This window comes from Cyprinodon tularosa, unplaced genomic scaffold (genome assembly GCF_016077235.1).
Source record: "Cyprinodon tularosa strain WSP-4 unplaced genomic scaffold, ASM1607723v1 ctg118, whole genome shotgun sequence".
NCBI classification, from domain to species: Eukaryota; Metazoa; Chordata; class Actinopteri; order Cyprinodontiformes; family Cyprinodontidae; genus Cyprinodon; species Cyprinodon tularosa.
Window position 1 is genome coordinate 1,422,911 of NW_024037981.1, and position 16,288 is coordinate 1,439,198.

Genomic DNA, 16,288 nt, shown 5'->3' on the forward strand with positions numbered 1-16,288 from the left:
CATTTACTTTTCCATGAATTACCCACTGACTGTACTTCATTGAACACTTCCTGATAAACGCTCCACAGTATTTCCCTTTTTGCCGCTCTTCTCCACTTTTAATCTGCCTTCTTTTTTATTTAACCTCAAGTATTTTGCTGTGGGTATTATTTCATAGCTTCTTACTCTTTTGCCTCCTCTTTTCCTCCCTCTTGTCATCACTTCACCTCCCCATCCCACCATCCGCTGGAATCCTCCTATCCCAACCAAGTGCACTTCTGCTATCTCTCTCTTCCTCTCTTCATCTCCCCTCCTACCTCCCTTTTTCTCCCCTTCATCTCACCTCCAGCAAGCCGGAGCACCCCTCCTCCTCCTCTTTCTCTTGGATCGTTCTAGTGCACTTTTTCCCTCTCTCTCTCATTCTCCCTCTTACTCTCTCTCTTTGCATCCTCTTGTCTCTCCTCCTCACCCTTTCTATCTCTTTCTTCCTGTCCTTCACTCCTCTTCAGCTGCCAGAAGCTCGCAGACTCAGCTCTCCTCTTCCAACAACTGACGATTCAGAAGCACCCCGGACAAAGACCTTGCAATAGAGGTAGGTGTCTATGGTTAGGAGTTCATATGAGTGCTTCTATGTGCATTTGTGATGATTGTTCACTATACCTGTGCTGGCACTGGCTTTAGGGCACAGGTGTGAAGATGATGGGATGTCTGCAGTAGAGGAATAAAGTCGAGAAAATGAACAATAAGGATTATAATAGGAATGCATGAGAAGGAAATAAGGGAAAGCCCTTTGATAAAAGCTGTTTTAATGCAGCATTCCCCCCAAAAAACTGCAGCATTAAAAAAAGATAGACATTTGAGGTAAAACAAAGAAGACAGTAAGGGAAGAAGAGCTTGGAGAAATTACAATAAAGTGGAAATTAATAAAAAATATTTTAAAAGAACAAAAAAAAATAATAATAAAATTGGTCACTGGTGTCTTTCTGCATGCCTACAAATGCATCAGCTCCTGCCCCCTCCTCCTCCTCCTCCTCTCCCGTAAGAATCCCATTCACAAACAGGACCAGCAAGCAGGCAGTGGTGATTGGTTCCCTGAGCTCTGTTTGTGTGTGCACATGCGTGTGTGTGAGGGAAGAAAGAGGAAGACATGAAGGATATAAAAGAGGTGGCAGAGATGAGGCAAAGGACATTACATTCCTGTGCAGGTGAAGCTTTGTAGAGGACGGCTGAGTAAAGCCGCAGCCTCCGCTCTGGTACATTAACATTATCTGTAACGCCACCGTCCATACGGCACAGTGCTGCAGTGATGGCGAGGAATATCAGATGTGGATTGGAGGAATCAGTGCTTTCTAAACTACTGACAGAGATATAGACATAGATATGTGACACCTTAAAACCGCATCGAAACTATTTTAAACATTTAGCTTTACTGCATGATTCACACATTTATTCCATTCATTAACATTCTGCAGTCTGTTCTCTTAGCTGGCCATATGGAAGTAACAATTGTCTTGATAGAAGGACCAGAGGCTAAAAACTTAAACAAATCTCCGAAGCTCTCAACATCTCATAAAAGCTCTGTTCAGTCATCCAAATAAACTGCTTCTAACCTTATTGCCATCCCGCTAATCTGACCAGAAGAACATTAACCAGAGAAGCAGCCAAGAGGCACACGGTGATTCTAAAGGGGCTGCAGAGATCTGCTGTTAAGGGAGCAGTATTTAGTAATATGATGTTTTTCTAACCTTTTCTTGGAGATTGGCAAGAAGCAATCCTCTGAAGGTGCCCTTGTCAGACGGTATATTGAACTTTTTGGTCTACATCAAATGTTCTCATTTTATTTCACCCAGCAGAATTAGTTAACGCCTCTAAAATCTATCTGATAACCTTTGGGGAATGCTTGTTTTAAAGAAAAAAAAAGATGCATTTTCCTTCTAGCTCTTACGTTTTCTCCAGAAGCTACATCACCACTTTTCCATTAACCAAAAATGTCAAGCCTGATACATGGGTAAAATTTTTCCACCCGATTACCTGGGAATTCACTGATTTCATGAGGATGAAGCTCAGCGAAGCGTGAAACACCCAGGTGTGAAATAATGTTCCTGTGGGAGGGGACCTTGCAATTTAGCTGTGGGGAGTGACTGAAAAAATCAAACCCAAGCAGACAGACTGAATAGTTTTGTATGTCTTTGTTAAAAAGGCCTTGATTTGCCTGACATTAGCAGATATTGTAGTCATTTCCATAAAACGTCTTGTTATTATATTTTATCCTAATTTCTCTGTTTTTTTTTTTTAAATAAATACATGTTGATAACATCTAGTTCCTAGCACCTTATTTAGAATAAATAATATAATCCTGCCTGGTTTCAATTTTCATAAGATCTCAGTAATCTACCTGAAGAAATAATGTAAATGTAAAATAAACTTCCTCATCTACCAGCTAATGATGTACTACACTCACTCTCATACTATCGTTGATTAAATCCCTTTTTTATTTACATGCACTAACGTGTGGTCATACACCTATTCCACAAACACATCTAGAGTAAATCTCTGTTTTGAGACAAATCCTTCTACTCAAAACTGAATATGGTATATTTATAACTGCTTCTTTTTTGCAGAAATCATCCTTCAAGCACTACAAAGTTTGAGGGAAAAACACCAATCCAGAGTTTATTAGGGAGGGATTTCTGACAAGAAAAAATGATTCTTTTACATCGCCCTCATAGCCACCAATTTTGCTCTATGGTCGTCATTTTTGGTCAGTTTGTAGACTCAAGCCTCTGGTTTCACACAATGTCTTTACAATTGTGCTCAGATACATGGTTTTCCGTAAAACCCCTCCAGACCGTTAGAAAGTCACTGCATTCTTTTTACATTCATTTCCAGCAAGTAACTAGAAGAAAAGCAGTAGTGACAAACTATTTTTGTGATTGAGATACAGACATAAGATTGAGCACAATCAAGGAAGGGGGATGGCTGTCACAGTGAAGCAATTTTTTGAATACCATTTACAATTTTCAAACAGCTGTTTATTTATATTTGGTATTTGTTGGGAGGGGTTGTCGCCCTTTTAAAGCCCCTGTCACACCTTCACTATTTAGACCAGGGTATGCCTTGACGTACAAAAAATATGTCAAAAAAGCTGGCATACATTACATAAGTTATTGGTATGTTTTGTGTAAGTTATGAGCACGCTGAAGTATGCTTAAGCACACTGGCACACGTCGACATATGGCAAGTATGTCGAGAGATTTTGAGTGTGATAAAAATTTCCTGACGTACTAGATCCCAACGTCATACGTGGGGAATCATTTGATCGTTTACATATTTTAAGTGTAAGTTACTCATCAGTCGTGGTGTCCAGCTTATCCAAAATTTGGGCATAACTTGTGCATAACTTATGCATAACATATCAAGAAAATCCAAAACTTGGGCATAACTTGTGCATAACTTATGCATAACATATCAAGAACTTATCTCCAAAGCATATTAATGAATTTGATGTGTTCCAGACGACCACTGAACGTGTTTTTATCTTACAGCTACTGTATAAATGGCATATTTGGTATAAAAGGGGGTTCATAGGAGGAAACTGTCAGTTCTCCTCCAGACTTCATCCCCATCATAGAGTGAGGAGGAAGGTTAGAGTGATGGATCCCTAAACATCTTAGCAGACATGACCCTAAATCTGCATTGACTGCAATCCTTCTTTCTTTCTTTTTCTTTTAATATATTATTTTTTGGTGCAGGCGGTAAACAGCAGCCAGTGTAATACCTCTATCAAGGACATGGACTTTTTATGCAGCCCAGGTGCCTCCGGGCACAACGCTGCTCTCCTCAGGAAACTGGCTTGTGCATCATTTCATTGGTATTCCAAAAAAACGTTAAAAACAATCCAGTGGACCGTCCAGTGGATTGTTTTTAACTTTTTTTTGGAATGACTATGACCTGGATGACTGAGAATCTTCACCAACATTTCATGGGCATTATGCAGCTGTGCGTTATGCATAAGTTAGGCTGTCATTGGACATAAGTTCTGGACACGTTATGAATATGCTATGTATACAACCAAACTTGAAAAAATACATAGAAAGTCCAGCGTATGCCAGTGTTTTAGAAGATTCTGGGTTGTCGGGCGTATGCTGTCTTAATCAGCAAGGTGTGACAGGGCCCTAACATACATTTCCAATGAGATCAGCAGAAACACAGTTATAACAAACTTTTTTTCCAACATCCTAATAATGTTTTAAAATGACATACAGACATGAAATGAAGCACAATTGAGGGCATTTCCAAGTACGTATCCATACTATATGCAAAACTTGATAATGTTATGAGAGTGTTCGTCTGAAGGGGCCCCCCCCTTTCACTTCAAGACATATAGATATTGCTATTTGGTCAGCTGCTGATGACCCTCTAGGATTTATTGACAGAAATAGGACAAATGATCTGAAAAATCAACACATCTAATACCAATAACCAATTTTGGAAAGAAATTTAAAAGAAGATTCTATTACCGAAGCACGTGGTTAGTGTTTTCTTCTTTATTCATAAAAAAACAAAAAAACATAGAAAATTTTGTATAAACTAATCAGCTTAGCTTTTTCTAAAATCAAAGTGTTTTATTATATAAAGCATATAATTATGACAAACAGCTGCAGCAGAGGAAATGCAATGGGGTTGCAGATGTTATTTAATAGCATTGTTCTGCAGCTGTGTATATATTTATAATTGATGGTGCCCTTCTATTACAAAGATTGTGTATGTGGAGCTAATGGATCAAAAATACACAGAGACTACATAAGGGCATACAAAGCTTTTTTAAAAATCATGGTATTAAAATATTTTCTTTGTTTTACATTTTCTGGTTACCCTAGCATGTTAGGGTAAATGTTTAGTGATCTATATTCAGTCTTAGAGCATCTTCAGGGGGTCAGATAACTGATTTATTCAGAAAATAAGTTTAGGTCCAAGTGTTGTAGTAACCACACCACAAATTCAAGTTACTTTCAATGCCTTAGTGAATGAAACTTCATTGGCGCAAACAGAGCTTCTGCTTAGCATAACCTGAGTTCATGTAATCAAGTAGATGCTATAGCTTTTACTTACTAATACAGTGAGAGGCTGCCTTAGCTTGAGATCACATTTTACAAGCTAAAATATTTATTGTGTGCAAAAGTACAGCATGGGCATGTTATACTTAAGGCTTCTTTACACTACCCTTTTGAAACCGTGCTGAGAACGGTAACCGAGTGCTATCTGAGATAACTGTTGAGTGTTAATAGAACGCAGCTGAACTGCTAGATCAAACTGTGCTAAATCTCGTACTAATTCAACAGTTGCGCTTGGCAATATTCAGCTGTGGCTCGGTTCTCAGATAACAAAGGGCGAGCAGACCGCGTCATCTCGTATTTACAGTCAGTTGACTCATTTTGCGGGTTTTGTGGTGTGTCTGGCTTTTTAATTTACACATCTATTCACCTGTTCACAACACAAACTTCTTCTCAGCCTATTAACAATAACTGGCATCATAAGAGCATGGTGCGACCTGGGATGATGCAGAGACTGAGGTTCTCATTAAAATGTGGGCAGAGGACATTTTTTGATGGGTAATTACCACATTGAGAGCTGTAGAATTATGGACTGCTGATAGGAGGCGAGGAACAATGCTAGCGTGATGTGAAAATGGTTATAAGAACAAAGCTCGGCACGGTTCACCGATCCAACCTCGGTCTGAACATGGCATGAACCGGTTTCAGAGGGGTAGTGTAAATGGGGGATTAGGGTTAGTGTTTGTCATGTACCACTAAAACTGAAGGGGGATTTGCATTTATTTGCAACATCTTTAACTCTAAATAAGAGAAATAAATAAATTTAGAGATACAGGCAGCTCTAAAACCTCAATTTTCATTTCTCATGTGAATCTACAGTATATTTTCCTTTTAAAGGGTTATTAGTAACATAATAGCTTATAAACTAATAGAGGGCAGTTCTTGGTCATAAAGGGGTCAAATGTTTCATTTACTTCTTATAATTGCAGCTCAAGAGTTGTCATCCTATTTGTAAAAAGATCACATAAAACTCCTGCCAGTGCCAGATGTGAGCTCTGCTAATGGGAACTACTGAAAGGTCAAAGTGAAAGAATATGGACTGGTCCGGTTGAAGGTTTTGTGCAATGTGAGGGAAGTTAGACTTAGAAATATAGAAACTATTTCAAGACACAAACTGCTAAACTTCACTAGTGGTAACTAGCAATATGCAGTTTTCTAAAAGGAGAAATTATTCTTTGAGTGGTTAACAACCGTACCTGTTTTACAGTTAAATGCTAATTGTCATTATGTCCAAAAAATAATTACTGCCTAAGTGGAGGAGCAAATTTGAAGATGTCTTGAAAAATAATGCTTTCATGATGTTGTTGTTACTATGACTCAGTTCTACAACGTCAAGTGCAAGATCATCTTACACAAGCTTAGAAGCTTATACTTTAAGAAAAGCAGCTCTGGTTCCTCCAGCTTTCAAAAAATGATATATTGACATAGAAGGCTAGAGTTTTAATTTCTGTAACATCTTTACAAATGCAATTTTTACAGTGACTTGCTTAATCTTTTTTATGGCATTGGTGGTATCATGCTGAGGGGCCACTATTCAGTGTTAGGCTCTTACTTAATATCCCATTACAGGTTGAGTTTGTACCATTATGAAAAAAATCCCAACATTGAATATTTTGTCCCTTTGGATGGCGTATCATGATTTGCCAAACTTAATGTCTTAAAATTACATCAATCCAAATATTGATTTTAGAGGCAGCTGCAGCCACGTCACTGTTTATTTCTTAGCACAGGAGTAGAAGCTGGATGTCAGGTCCATCCATTCCCCAATTAGCACAGAATAGCTTCCCTGTCGCTGCTGAAGAACATCCCCACTGCATAATGCCACAATGTCCATGTTTTAACTTGCATAGACTTGTGCAAATGTAAAATGATAAAATGTGGAAAAAGGGTTCATGTGTGGTTTTGTTTTCAAGGCACCGGAGATACACAAATTTTAGAAATTCATCCTTAAACTGGAGAATTCAATCCCCAGAAAGGAAATCAAACACCAAATCGCCCATCTGAATTTTTAACTGCCTGATCAACCAAACGGTCAACAAAATGGATGACCATTTGGTTGACAAAATGGAGGTTGGAGGTTGACAATGCAGTTTAAAGGGTAAAGGTCTTTGATCAGTTTTCACTCCTCTTATAAAACAGCATCAAAGAAATGAAAGAAACATGATTGATGGCAGTAAGCAGTCTTGTGTCACATTTCATTGCTGCATTCATGGCAGCATCTATCCTACAATATGTCCTACTTTGCCAATTGCCCTCTGGTTCCCTCCCTCCCTTGCACAGGCTTATGGGGCTTGTATGGAGAGGTTGAGAACATGTGTAGGTAGGGGTGCTGACTAGAGGTACATATGGGAGTAGATGTTTGCGTGGGCTGGTAATTGAAAGTGAGAGATGTCAAAAAGGGGTCAGTCAGATGTGAACAGTCAGAGGGGGAGGCACAGTGATTCCTCGTGTTTTTTCTTTCCCTTGACCTTTATTTACCTGAATAAAGGCTTTCCTTTTCTTTTCTGTCAATCTCTACTTCTCTACTTCAGTTTTACTCATTTCAACTCTTTTGCAAATATGGCTGCATTGTCACCAGGGTGCCTCAGCAACTTAAGAGGCTGCTTGGATAATTAAAACGCCATCACTCTTCCCTGTGGAACAGAGGTCGCTCACGGAGAATTTGCATTTGCACTGATTTCAGGAAAACCACAATTAACCCCCTGTTTAGAGCCTTTGTTTTAATGGCATTAATTAAAGGAGATTTTGGATGAAAACCGAGGAGAGAACTACATAGTTCTCATTGGCAGACAATAGTGAAACAGAATTACACATTAGTTCGCTGAAGCTTTTGTGCAATATGTAAAGATAACTTGGCTAACTGATACAAAAAGGCAGAAATTGGGTTCACTGAAGCAAGCCAGGTTGCAGATGACATGCACTCTTCTACCTATCACAATTACAGTGCACGCACACGCATTAATAAAGGTCTTATTTATCATAATGGTTTCTGACAGAGGGCTGTGATAGCCAAACTGACTCCCAAGAGTTTTCACTGCTTAGCTGTTGCTGCCAAGGTCAAGGACAGATGTTGTGTGATGCGGCCAGCATCTGAGAGCTTGATGAGCTGGCTGATACACAGGTTGATCAGCGTAAAACGTGATCTGTGCTGCATGTTTGGGGCTTAATACTGTCTGAATGCATCTGTAGACATCAGATAAAAAGCACATAGCAACAACTCCTGGAACTAAGACTTTATTAAGGGATCAGTAGAGATTTGTATTTGTGCACTAAATACATTTATATATACAATAGATAGATAGATGGATAAATAGATACATCGATAAATAGATGCAGATCTAGGTGTGTGTATGTGTTTGTATATTCAAATCCAAAAAAATATGTCTGATAAAGCCCAGCATGCATTAGGACACGTGTAAGTAAATCTGTCCATTATGTTCTGAATGGAAAACACTTCCTTCTCGTGGGAGGGTGCGAAGGTTATTTGAGTAATTTAAATGATTGACCATGTTTGTGGGAACAGAGTGTGACAGCGTTTGAGTATATTCAATGAGGACAAAAAGTCGCAGTTAACTTTAGACAGTCACCGAGTTCAGTCCAGAGCAACGAGAGTCCTCCCATTTCCAATTAGAAAACCCATGACCCCCTAAATTAGATCATTAACAAACCCGTGGTCTGATGGGACAGAGAGCTAGAAAAATGGATAGAGAGGTCTCCTGTTATTTTAGCCTGGTCTTTTTCCTTTTCTTTTTTTTAGAAAAAGAAATTAATTGGATGATGTGACCTATTTTGTTAAAACCACTTAAAGTAACCATCTATAGGGAGCAACGTTCCAGTATATATAGATGTGCTGTACTTCTCAAGAAGTGAGACCTAAGGTTAAAAATTCTTGGTCAACATATACTAGCCAACAGTACACATAACGTACCAACATTTAGTTTTTAATAGCAAGCAACCCAAATAAATAAATAAGAATTCGGGTTCAAGAAAGTCTTTTTTTATCTTTGCAGTCCTGATACTGTAGACATGGCAGATTGTTTCAATAGATCGCAAATGCAAAAATTGAGCATTCCAGAAATCCAGAAGGCTTATGGAAGCAAAACACCTGCAGACCTCAAGGAAGTCTAAACCTAACCAAGGCATCTTAGTTTAGAAGGAGTTTTTTAGGATATTGTAAAGAGGTGGGAGGAACAATATGAGCATCTCTGCGATCTGATCACCTTGTCAGCTGGGTAAAGTAGACTCTCAGTACTTTTGGGAAGGAAATTTTATCACTGTTTAAGCAGTTGCTGAGATAATTCTTCCCACTTGCATGGGAAAATGATATGGGGATACAGCTGTGCTTAACTTACCAGACAATCTTAATAGCTATGTTTACATGGACACTGATAATTGGATTGAAGGTCTGATCAAATCAATAGTGTTTCATGTAAATATGTCAGACTGAGGGTTCTAATCCAATTTCAAATGAAATAAATTTAATTCCTAATAAGACAGCTGGGTTTTTTTTTTTGCTGATCGTCATTCCGATTGGCGTCCATGTACACACCCATTTGGACCTTTGAAGTAAAATAATTTCCACTTCGCTTGTAAAGCCGATGTGACGTTTTTCTCTTTACTAAGCTTCATCCACTGACTACTTGGTGGAGGAGGTTGATCTAAATGTAATGAGCGGATGAACATGCCATCCTACCCTCTACCCCTGTAGTGAAGGAGCATAGCATAAGGTACTGCTGAGCACTCAACCAAAACAGCCAACAAAAGCAAAACTATGGATACAAAGATGCAACAAAGGACTATAATGGAAAAACAGTCACAACTGAGTAACTGAAGAAAAAAAAAATTACGCGCAGGAAAATTTAACAACAAAGAGTAACTAAAGTTGAGGATGAGATGACTACTATAGGTTTGTTCATAAAAAAAAAGGATGCTTCTTCTTCTATTACTTAAGTGTTTCTGGAAAAATAGATGATTTAATCTGATTAAAAGCTTGGTACATGTAAACACAAGTCACGATTGGATGATTTTATTTGTCCATATAAACAGAGATTTTGAATTTCCAATCAACCAAGGTTAAATTTGATTGGAGAAATTTTGGGCATGTAAATGAAGCTTATGTCACATAAAACACCAGTGAGACCAGAGCTTTGAAAGACAGAGCATGTTCTAAATATTAGGGATTTGTCCTTTTTAAAAAAGTTTTGAAATGTCAAACCTCAGATTCAGCAGTAGCTGTATAGTTTCTAATCCTGAATAAAAAACTCTTAAACATATCTTCTCCTTTATAGTGACAAGGGAAGAGTTTCAGAGGATATTTAAAACTAGAGATGCACCTTGTGGGGGATGTTATGGTAGTATTTGGTGCAAGGGATACTTTTATGAGATTTTATATCTTTGCAGATGCAGTGGGGTCAGAAAAGAGATACTCACTTCTCTGTAGTAAAAGTGTTCAGCAGTAGTTTTATCTCGTAAAGATGCGAATGCTACCTCGGATGCCTTCTTTTGGAGTTGTGCACTGGGTAGAAACCCTAACCCTTTCATTTCAATTCAGTGTATTTATCAAGGCACTTAACAGATAAAAATTACCTAGATCGACAAGTTAAATTGCCTTAGCTCGTTGACTTTTCAGCAATATGTAAGAGTATGCCACCCAAGACAAATTTCAGAATTTTTACTTGTATAATTCTGAAAAAAAATATTCATCCAAGCCTGAACTTCCCACACTGATGCTCCGAACAATCTGTTATATTGAATTGTTTCTGTGAGTTGTTGTTACTTTTGAATAAGTACAAAATGCAAATGAAAATTAACCATACCGAGGACAGCACACATTAAAACTAGTTACATAGAGTTATATGGAGATATCACAAATATGATTGAATATTGATTAACTTGTAAGACTAAATTTTATAGATGAAACACATAGAAAAGCCACTTGACAATAAGATAGAGAACCAAAAAGTAACAACTGTACTATTCCTCCTCGACTCCTTACAGTCTTGACTTGTTCAGTCTTAACACCAAACTAGTCCTTACCTGCCTGCTATATATAAAATAAAATGTAAAGGTGTTACATTACTGGCTTCCACTGCCAGACCTGCAGAAAATGTTATTTTTACTGTTTATGGTTTCTATAGACAGCTTTGAACTGTCATATATTTTGAATTTCTTATATATGCATCTTTAAGTTAATGATAAATCAAGCCTTTGATGTGACGACAAAATGAAGACAAAACTTTACTTATTTACTTCCAGAAAGCATTTAATATCTGTTGGTTCTTTTATTTTGCACATTGGCTCTCAAGTAAGCAGAGAAGAGTGTTAAAAAGTGTTCTAGCTACAGAGCAGATATTGTTTTACGCTGTGGGTGTACCATCATTCAGCTCCACTCAAAGTGTTTTTAATGACATGAATGACAAGGCTTTTCCTGCGGCCTTGCAAAGAAGCATTCATTGAGAACAATATCCATCAATCCCTCCAAGACTGTCATATTCCAGGCCACATTCAGCCCCTCAGGATTAGAGACATCGATTCCAATTGTGAGGATGTTTTCCTTTAATAGCAGTCCGCTTTCGTGTGACCTTCATGTGACATAGTGACAGTGCAGATTAAGGTCAAGCAGACTTTGTTTAGTTGGATGGGGTGAGGAAAGATGGTCGATGAGGCCAACACAAAACTGAATTTCCTTGTTTCCGCCTTTGTATGGTTGTCAATTCTTGTCACGGTTGTGGATGGGTTGGGCTGAAGTGCACTGGGGTGAAACACATCATCCTACTTCAGTCAACAGTTAGAGATTGTCAACTAGAAAATGTGTTCTCTGTGGTCATATCACAACTTCTCTATGCTTAACCATTTAGAGTTGGAGAGTTGGAACATTCTAAAGACCATTTATCTATGATTTGTGTCAAAAAGAATCTAGCCTTTGGGATGCACCCAATAATTCTTTCTATATCTACTGTTTTGGGCCACATAATGCTTCAAAATAAACCACATACAACAGAAGTCTAGTTATTTGCTGTTTTTGCACACTTCAGTGCAACACGTTCAGTATGCTATAAAGCTTTCAGTTAATACTCAGTATTGATCCATGTGAGCTCCTCAAGACTTCTTCAAATTCTGTTTTTTCATTGAAAGTTTACATCTTAACTTGACGAGGCTGGCTCAGCTGAGGATTTAAGCAGAGCCATCTTAAAGATGGCATTGTCTTAGTGGTTACAGGACAATTCTCCTTTTCTCTAAAAACGCTAGCGTTTTAAACTCTTTAAATTCTGCTGCAAAGTCAGTAGAGCTCCACTCCCCTATGCTCAGCTGTTTCCCACATACGGCACTGCAGGGGCTGCTGTGAATGACAAGACAGTGAGCTGCTGATCTGGCGTCCCGTGCAGGGGTGGAGGTGCAAGGCAACTTTGCACACTGGCACAAATTGGCACCCGCATGCACATCTGCCGTTGCAATGAGCACTGCTAATTCATGCACAACACAAGATGATGAACATTACTGTAATGGTAGAATTCAGTGTCTCATTCTCTAAATATCATTAGTAGGAATACACTGCAAGTCTGTATTCAGGCTGTATGGGGCGACACTGGTGTCAGATGCATAGGTTTGCCCTGCAACCGAAAGGTTGAAGTTTCAAGCCTTTCAAGGCTTTATACGTCGTTATGTCTTTGGGTAAGACACACTCCCCGACATTGCCTCTGATCAAAAGGCTAAGAGGTGTACAGCAGCCTTGCTTCTGTCACTGAGTCCAAATGCAGCTGTGGCTACAGTGTGGGATGCAAATGTCTGAATGTGGTCTAAAGCACTTTGATCGAATCTCCTGACTGGAAAAAGAGACATATAAGTATGTAAAATATCATAAAACTTAAGTGCAGGCAAGAAACAAGTCAAAATAACAACCTGGGTAATCAAGCATATGTTCAAACAGGTGCTGGTCATGATGGTCAAGTAAAATGATTTGCTCCTAATTTGAAGTTGCTGCAAAAATTCTCATGATAGCACCAAGAGTTTAACAGTGATAATCAGTATAATAGTGTAGGAACACGTTGATTGATAGTGCAATAAAAGCCATGTAACACTTGAATTCTTTTTCAGTGAAATTAGCCAGTCTTCACCAGTACACCATACAAAGTGCTTCAACAGGGACCAAAAGAAAGGGTTTTTACATATAAGCAATCAATGCAAAAATACTTGCAAAAGAAAAAAAGATGGATTCCACTCAAGTCTTTGCCATTGTGGCCCCCTTTCCCACCTGCCATCTGCTCCATTATGCATCACACCTGTGTTTGGAAAAGGCATTAAGAGTGAGGAGAGAGGACCTAGAAGAGACAGTGGGATGAGCTCAAAAATAAAGAAGTGCTTGATAACTTGAAAGTAAAAATAAAAAGTACTTGCAAGTAGTACTGTTTAATTTAACACATACATGCATAATAAAGTAATTTCCTTTAAGGACCAGTAATTTCTTTTAATGTGTGATTAACACACTTTTCTGTACTTTTTGGAACTCGTCTGTTTTCTTCAACCGTTGTTGAAATCATTGCATCTGAGAAGGGTCTAGAGAAGGGCGACAGGACGAACCTCTGGATTTTTAAACTGTTATCCACTAAGGAAAGTATCAGACTAAGAGTTACACTTTGACAAACTATATTGTCATTTTGTATGCACAGAGTGTATACAAAACGAAATTCCATTGTGTTCAGATTTTCAACAGTGAAGCAGTTAAATGAACTTTACCATTCATAAAGTGCAGCAGTGATCAGAACGTAAACAGTGTAGGAGAAAAGAAACCATTTTAAAAATACTGGTGCAAAAGGGCAAAGTAAATGTCAACCAAAGCATCATGTCACATGTGGTTATTTACCACTGAGGCAACAACATATTTTTTTACAGTAAACAAATGAAACAAGAAAAACAATAAATACAGATATAACAAAGACATGAAATATGATCCATTCTTTTTCATCTGTCCTAATAAAAGAATATATTTATTTAAACAGTATGTTTAAAGTTTGTTCATTTAGAATAATCTGTGGCAGTAGATTAAAGATGTTTGGTTTTAATAAGGTCAGGATGGATATTCCTGAGGAAAACAGAATGTATTGTGATCATATGGCTCAGTTTCCTCTGTAAAGTTAAACATTTTGATGTTTTTATTGTTTCACATCAAACTAATACAGCATGTGATAAGGACAAAAAACAAAAGCTTCATTCTAGCAGCTCTTTTTGGGATGACAGTTTGGCATTAATCTTGCATTTCGTTCGTTGGATATATTTAATTTCTCATTATTATCCCCCTTAAAATCTTCCGTTCGTGTTCGTTTATTTTTCCATCATAACAGGTAAAATTCAGCTATCTTGAGTTAAAGTAAATGCCCATGAGTATTGTTGGCATTTTTTAGGATAAGAGTCGTTATAGGTTTTCTGCAGAACATTCTTGATAATTGTCATGTTTGATGTTGTTGCAATCGCAATAAATACAGAGTTCCATACAACGATATGTGTCCACCATGATGCTCAAATGAATTCTGTTAAGATAAATAAAAAAAAAAGAAAATCAGAGATTAATTTGTGATTAATTAGGAGTCAACAATGGATATTCATGCAGCTAATCACAAGCTAATATTAGAACTGATAGGCAGACCTACTTGTAATTAAACATATGGTGAAGTGCCAAGAAACCAGTGTTTATGGGTTAGTGCTGGGAGGGCTACCACAAAGCTGTTGTGTTTAGGGAGCCTAAATGGCTGGAATACTAATTCTGTTGCCTGAATACTGTAGGACAGAGCAGACAAGTAGACAGAAATAATGTGTTCAACTGAAAGAGGATCCACGCAATAACAAAGTCAGGCTGCTCAACAGACAAAAAAGGGAAAGGCAAAGAAGAAATAGAGATGGTTGCAGTGAATGATGCAAAATGGATATAAAGGAGGGAGACACTTAAATTGAAAGACAAAAAGATGCACAGGATCAGAGTGGAAGGAAAGAGAATAAACAAGATTTTTTGTCCTTTCTAACAATAATAGTGTTAGACTGAAAGTCTCGCCGCATTTCAAACTGTTGAATTAGGTTCAAAAACAGTTAACTAATAAAGCTTTAGCTTTTCACCTAAGAGATAACCTATGGTTCAACTCTAAACTTAGTCATTGTTCAGACAAGCACAGTGTGTGCAAGGGCCACTCAAAAGTGATAAAAAGGCACCTCAGGAACCTGAGAGATACTTCATATCTCATTTTTATTGTCTGTTCGGAAAGAAATATAAGAACTCCAAATTTACAGGATTGCATATCTGTTCTGATTCCTATAATAAATCTCTACTAGCTTACAGAATACTTTTATGGCTATATATAAAGGGCAAGGCCAAACCTGATTTATTGTAAAGTAATATTAGATTCCTCACATAATGTTTGGGATTCTTCTTTTTCTGCAAAAAAGAAATATGAATTCCTAAGGTATGAGCCAAGGGTATGATAGAAAAAAGTAACATTATTTAATTCTCTAAATCGTAAAATTCCGCTGTTTTTCCTCACAATATGTATACAGGTGTGTTTTGTATGTATACTCCTAGTTTTTAAGGTATCACCACCACCTGGCATGGAGGGTTATGCCACCACTTCTTCAATTTTCCACATTCTTCACTGGAAGCAGTTTTGTTGTTTTTAAAGAGCTAATGAGGATGCCCTTTAAAAACATTTTTGATGTAATCAAAGCCTAGGTTTCATTTAGTACATTCTCTTTTTGTTTAATGCAAAGGGTTCAGCAATTTAAAAGAATTTTAGGACAATATCAGTGATATTCTAAGGATGATACTAATTATTATGTCATAAATAATGAAGTTATAGGGACTAACAAGGCAACACTGTTTTAATATGCACATAGGCAGCATACAGTGAGTCACCCCCGCAAACCCATCAAGCTCCATTAAAATCATCAAAAATGGGTCTTATTGCCATTCACTGCATATGAGCTATCTTTCTGCAGAATTAAAGCATAGATAATCGAACTGCCTTGCTCCAAATGATCTATTTCTTTAATCTCTGACATTAAAGGAAGCAAAAAGGAAACACAGAAGATGCAAAAAGTGGTCAAAATGATATTTATATATGATTGTAATTATTTTGAATGTCAGACTGTGCAGAACAATCGCCCACAGGCCGTGTGTGCTATAAAAGAAACATCGGTGACTCTCTCTGACCCCA

The 16,288-nt window shown here is 37.8% G+C and overlaps 1 protein-coding gene across 1 annotated transcript in view; it reads left to right on the forward strand.

Moving 5' to 3' along the window:
• The first annotated feature begins 402 nt into the window (after positions 1-402).
• Positions 403-16,288, forward strand: part of pvalb6 (parvalbumin 6) — a 56,650-nt gene continuing 40,764 nt past the window's right edge. The window contains exon 1 of the mRNA XM_038267732.1: positions 403-571. The gene's annotated coding sequence lies outside the window, so the exon portion shown is untranslated. The remainder of the gene's footprint in view (positions 572-16,288) is intronic.